The sequence below is a fragment of the Giraffa tippelskirchi genome, chromosome 3 (genome assembly GCF_054371585.1).
Source record: "Giraffa tippelskirchi isolate mGirTip1 chromosome 3, T2T-mGirTip1v1.2.pri, whole genome shotgun sequence".
NCBI lineage: Eukaryota > Metazoa > Chordata > Mammalia > Artiodactyla > Giraffidae > Giraffa > Giraffa tippelskirchi.
The window spans coordinates 17,576,098-17,582,133 of NC_137277.1; the positions used below are offsets into that span (position 1 = coordinate 17,576,098).

The following is a 6,036-nucleotide window of genomic DNA, read 5'->3' on the forward strand; positions in this document are numbered from 1 at the left end:
GTGTGGTCACACCATGAAGACAAATTGAGCTGTGGTCACCAAGCTTCCCAGTCAGCTGGCCTTGGTTTTCTTTAGACAGGTGTGTACACACAAAAGTTAGCACGCTTGAGGATGTTGTCATCACTTTTTGGTATGTACTGAAATCCCGGCAGCTTCTCAGATTCAGAAAAGCATCAGCATTAAAAATGAAAAAGAACTCACTTGGGTCCGTCCTCTGGGATGATTTAGAGTGGCTGTTCTTTTGGTTTTTTTTTTTTTTGTAATAGTTCAAAAATTTGAGATTGTCACACCTAGCAACTACTCTACTTTTCTTGTCTCAACTGCATCTTATTCTTACCACCTATATTACAACGTTTCTACTCCTTGTCAAAAGCATAGTAATTCTTCCTCTGCCCTATAACATTTCTTTAATACCTACATCTCTTAGATACTTATTATGTTCCAGGCACTATACTTACTATACAAGTAAGATAGTGTGCCTAAAGCTTTTACCATAGTGCTTGATACATGGTAAATACTGAATACATATTACTTCACACTTTTTTTTTTCCCCCAACAACTCTTATTATCCCCATTTTAGGGATGAGGAAATTGAAACTCAGAGACACTGGATAACTTGCCTAGATTCACACTGTTAATAAGAAGCAAAACCACTTATGAGCTTTGCAAGTAATTTTCTACGCAGTTCTTCATTTCCTTGTAGTAAGAGCTAAATGATGACAGTTTGGCTTTTTGTACCTTGCATCTTGAAGTTGGCTTCTAACTTGAATAGCGCCTTTAGAGCTGTTTTCCCTGTGATAACTCCACACTTCTGGAGCTCTTGGCCAGGCCACCTCTGGGCATCCTCAGGGTTTCTGGCCAGTGCAAATATGACATCATCACTTCTGAGCACCTACTTCGTGCCCAGTCTATGCTGGGTGCTTTGCATATGCTCTTTCACTTAATCCTCAAACTGCCTTACGAGGTAAATGATACTAAGTAAGACAGAGATGTTCATTATTCAAGTCACTGTACCAGAAAGTGACAATCAGAATTCAAACTCAGGTCTGCCTGATTTCCTTGTGTCTTCCTCTGTTCCTCACTGCCAGGGACTCTTCTTCAAGGCTACTCTCAGAACTTGGATGGAAAGACAGATTCACCACTTCAAATTCTTTAGGCTGCCCCCACCCCACCCCAAGAAAGGGTTTACGTGGTGCAGCTGGAGGTCTTGTATTGAGGAGCCTCACGTGGGGAGTCATGTTCTCATGGCTCATGGACCTATGCAGATGAATAAAGGAAAGGGGGTCAGCCCCTCCCCAAGTACTTCAAATATATTGGAACAGGGTCTAAGGTCACTCTGCTCATTTCTTTGACTGCCTTCCTCCAAGGAACCAGTTTGCCCTGCCTGCCTTGGGATTCTAGCATAGATAGTTGTGGAGTTTGTCCTATTTGAAATCTGTTTTCACTGCCTGATTTGGACATTTTTTCAGCTAGAGCTGTTAGGATTTCAGTACACTCAGGACAGTGATGACAGGCTTCAGTCCTCAATTCTTCTCTGTCTCCTCAGTTAATAGAAAGGAAACATAGCCCATCTGTCTGGACCTGTATAGAAGAATTTGGAGAAAAAAAATAACAGGTAAGAAATGTTCCCTTATTTTGTGTTCTATAGCAGAAGGCTGATGCGAAAACATTTGAGCTTTATTCTTCAAATAAGATATATTTTTCAAAACCATTTAGGACAGCATTTGTTAAACTTTGACTCTGAGATGGTCTTTGAGGCTAATAAAAACTGTTGCCTAGGGGAATCTGGGTAAAAATATACACATATTTCTTGATCTGTTTCTTTTTGTAACATTTTATGAGTTTGAAATTATTCAAATAAAACTTATTTTTTAAAGTTGCCAAAAAAAAAACAAAAAACTGTTCCCATGTTTTGTTCCATAAAGAGAAGCTCATGAATTAAAAAGGTAATGGGCTAGAAGTCGGCATACCTTTTATGTGTAAAATGAAGGAATTGGGCCAAAATGGAAATGATCTGTAGTACAGTGTCCACTGTGAATCTGAAACCATTTGTCCTTTGGTTTGTAGGAAAGTAGTTGCTGTAGCAACCTCCACATTGAGCTGTTGACTCATTCTCACTCATTCTCCCCTTTGCCCAGACACAAGCTTGTGAATAAAAGGCTGCACTAAAGACAGGAGGAAGAAACAGGGTAACTTAGAGTGGCCGCATACTTTTATTTCACTAGGGATGAACACAAGGATATTAATCTCAGAGAAGGGCTGCTTGGTTAAGAAAAAACAGTAAGCTCATGGGACCAAGACCATGGGCAAGCTATTAAAAAGTGAAGGGTTGGAGAATTGAGATAATTCTGGAGAAAGATAACAAACTTTGCCAAATTGTTTTGGCTACCTATTGCTTTATAATCATTCTATTTTTATATACAGTCAGTCGTGATGACTGGGGAAAAGTGGACAGGAGAAGATGCGAAAGTGAAGGAATTCACTGTCACAGGAGCCCATCAGTGATCTGATAAGTTAGTGCCAAAAGTTTGTTTTTCAGCGCCTCAAAGTTTGAAGAACTGTGCTTAACCAAACATGTGACACTCACGATTTTTTCTTTTTTTGATGAGTACACACTGCTCTATTTATTTATTATTTATTTATTTTGGGCTATGCTGGGTCTTCGTTGCTGCACACAGACTGTCTCTATTTGCAGTGACTGGCTACTCTCTAGTTGCAGTGCACAGGCTTCTCATTGCAGAGGCTTCTCGCACGGAGCACAGGCTCTAGGGCACGAAGGTTTCAGTAGCTGTGGCACAGGCGCTCATTAGTTGTGGCTCAAGGGCCCTAGAACATGCAGGCTTCAGTAGTTATGGCTCTAGAGCGTGGGCTCAGTAGTTGTGGCACAGGGGCTTAGTTGTCCACAGGGGCATGTGGAATCTTCCTGGACCATGGATTGAACCTGTGTCTCCTGCATTGGAAGTGTGGAGTCTTAACCACTGAACTTCCAGGAAAGTCCTATTGTTTTCACTTTCTTGATAGTGTCTTTTGAAGCGGAAACATTTTTAATTTTTGTAAAGTCCAGCTCATCTATTTTTCCTCTGATTGTTTATGCTTTGGGTATCAGGTAGTGTAGCGGTAAAGAATCTGCCTACCAATGCAGGAGATGCAAGAGATGTGGGTTCGGTCCCTGGATCAGGAAGATCCCCTGGAGTAGGAAGTGGCAACCCACTCTATTATTCTTGCCTGGAAAATTCCATGGACAGAGGAGCCTGGTGGGCTACAGTCCATGGGGTCAAAAAAGAATCAGACCTGACTGAGTGACTGAACACAGCGCATACACGATGCAAAGTCATAAGAATTTACTCCTTTGTTTTCTTCTAAGAGTTTTATAGCTTTAGCTCTTCCTTTTGGATATTTGATCCATTTGGAGTTAGTTTTCTTATATGGTGTGACGTGTGAGAGTTGAGCTTCATTATTTTGTGTTTGGATGTACAGTTGTCCCAGCACCATTTGAAAAGACTGTTCTTTCCACATTGAGTTGCTTTGGCACCCATGTTGAAAATCAATAGACCGTAAATATAAGGCTTTATTTCTGTACTGTCCATTCTGTTCCATTGATTCAACATGTCTATTCTTATGCCAGCACCACACTGTGGTTGCAGTAGCCTGAAGCTGGGTTTTGAAAGCACCAACGTTGTTTCGGTTTTTCTTTTTCCTTGAATTGCCATATGAATTTTAGAATTAGGTTGGCAATTTCTGGAAAGAAGTCAGCTGGGATTTTGATAGACATTACCCTGAAACCATAGGTCAATTTGGGAAGTGGTGAAATTTTAATAATGGTACTTTCCTATCCATGAACACAGCATGTCTTTACATTTTATTTAGACCTTCTTTAATTTCTTTCAACAATGTTTCATACTTTGCAGTGTGAATCTTGCACTTCTTTGGTTAAAATTTTTCCCAAGTATTTTATTTGTTTTGATGCTGTTATTCATGGAATTGTTTTCTTAATTTCATGTTTGGAGTACTCATTGCTGTTGTGTAGAAATATAACTAATTTTTGTATATTTACTTACATCCTGTAACTTTGCTGAACTCTTTAATTAAGGCTAATAGTTATTTTTAGATTCCCAGGAATATGTCTTGCGGTCTTCTAGTTTCCCAGGAATGTGTTGGAACATTACGAAGTCTCTGTGGGCATCTCACTCCTCAGCTTTTCTTTCTTTCTTTCTTTTGGCTGTGGGTCTTCTTTGCTGTGAAGGCTTTTCTCTAGTTGCAGAGAAAAGGAGCCACTCTCTAATTGTGTTGTGCAGGCTTCTCATTGCAGTGGCTTCTCTTGTTGCAAAGCACTGGCTCTAGGGTGCATGGGCTTCGGTAGTTGCAGCACATGGGCTCATAGTTGCAGCTCCCAGGTTCTAGAGCACAGGCTAAATAGTTGTGGCACAGGGGCATTGTTGCCACATGGCATGTGGGATCTTCCTGGACCAGGGGTCGAACCTGTGTCTCCTGCTTTGGTAGGTGGATTGTTTACCAGGGAAGCCCCTCAGCTTTGCCTTTTAAGATGTTTGGTTAGGCTGTTTTTTGCCTCAAACTGTTATCCACAGCCTCATACAACTGTCTTGTTAAAATATTTACCTGGAACTATTTTCCAAAAATACTATCTGAGAAGAGACCTTTTACATTAGGCCCCTTCCAGTCAGGTCAAAGGCAAACCTTTCAAGTAAGGTCTTCCAGGGAACCACCAAATGTGTAAAATAATGCTGGCGCTTTGGAAGTGAGGCTTTGAAGGCCCTCCCGGTCTGTTCTGCTTCCTCTGGTACCAGAGATGTGGGCTATTTTTCAAGGCATGGAGAGCAAAGGTCTGGAACAAGTGTGCAAAGTTTCCTCATTTGTAAAATGGGGCAACACAGATCTCATTGTTCTTACAGAAATTAATTTGTTTTCCTTGAATAAATGATTCCCTGGTTTGCTGCAAGCCTGTTGGTTAAATTTCCAGAGTTCAGGAAAGGTTGATTCTGACCATTTTTGGGGTCAGTTTTGTTGTTGCTTTTATGGAGGGATGAATTTTCAGATGTCCTTACTCCATCAGTTTTACTAATTTGCCTGCAACATTGTTTAAAATCTCAGTGACCATAGGCTAATTAAATATTTAATCATGGGAGATGATTAAGGAAAAGAAAGAAAAAGAGAAAGTACAATTCTCATAGAGGCTTTCCCAGATGGATAGATGAAGTTTGAAAAGGTATTTCTGTATTTAGTGCTCTCACAGTTAAGGTTAACATAACAGATATTTTTAACCCATAACAGATATTTTTTTTTCCCATACAGGTTAAACAAAAGCTTTAGAGTCAGAACTGAGTACAAATTCCAGTTCTGCTTCTTACTAGTTTGATGACTTAGAACAAGTTATATAACTTCTCTGTGCCTCAGTTTCCTCATTTGTAAAATAGGGTAGTAAGTCGATCACATAAGGTTACTATGAGGGTTAAATGTTAAATGCCAATCACAGATGCCTAGCAACCCAACAGATGTTAGTTGTCATAATTAGCTTTATAATAATATTCTGCAAAAATATGTTATGATTCTTGGGTGGAGTTAGCCTAAAGACAGATTTTCTTTCCTTGCTTCCTGTGTCTTCTTGGTTTTCCTTTTCCTTATTTGTTTTAAAGAACTAAGAAGAAAATCTATTGTAGTATCTTGGAATAAAACTTTGTTCCAAAAAAATTAATTTGTTCATTTTTTGATATATAAATAAAATGTTATTTATTTATTCAACAAACATTTATTAAATACCTAGTAAATATTAGGCACTCTGTCAGGCACAGGGATAACAATGACAATATAGTGTGGTCACTGCTTTGGAGTTGTTGACAGCCTACGAGACTGACAAGCAAACAGGTGATTGCATACAATGTAGCAAAGGCTATGATACTAGGATACACATGGGACCACATGATGGGAATATGACTTTCACCAGTTCCTCTTGTATTTATCTCTTTCTTCTTTCCTATTTTTGTCTTTAATTGGGTAGTTTAAACTATGAAATTTAAGAAA

The 6,036-nt window shown here is 39.4% G+C and overlaps 1 long non-coding RNA gene across 1 annotated transcript; it reads left to right on the forward strand.

The window, feature by feature from the left end:
• The first annotated feature begins 2,644 nt into the window (after positions 1 to 2,644).
• LOC145541207 (uncharacterized) lies at positions 2,645 to 5,168 on the forward strand. Its single transcript, XR_014078871.1, has 2 exons — positions 2,645 to 2,790; positions 2,907 to 5,168. It is a non-coding gene; the product is annotated as an uncharacterized LOC145541207 (long non-coding RNA).
• The last annotated feature ends 868 nt before the right edge of the window (positions 5,169 to 6,036 follow it).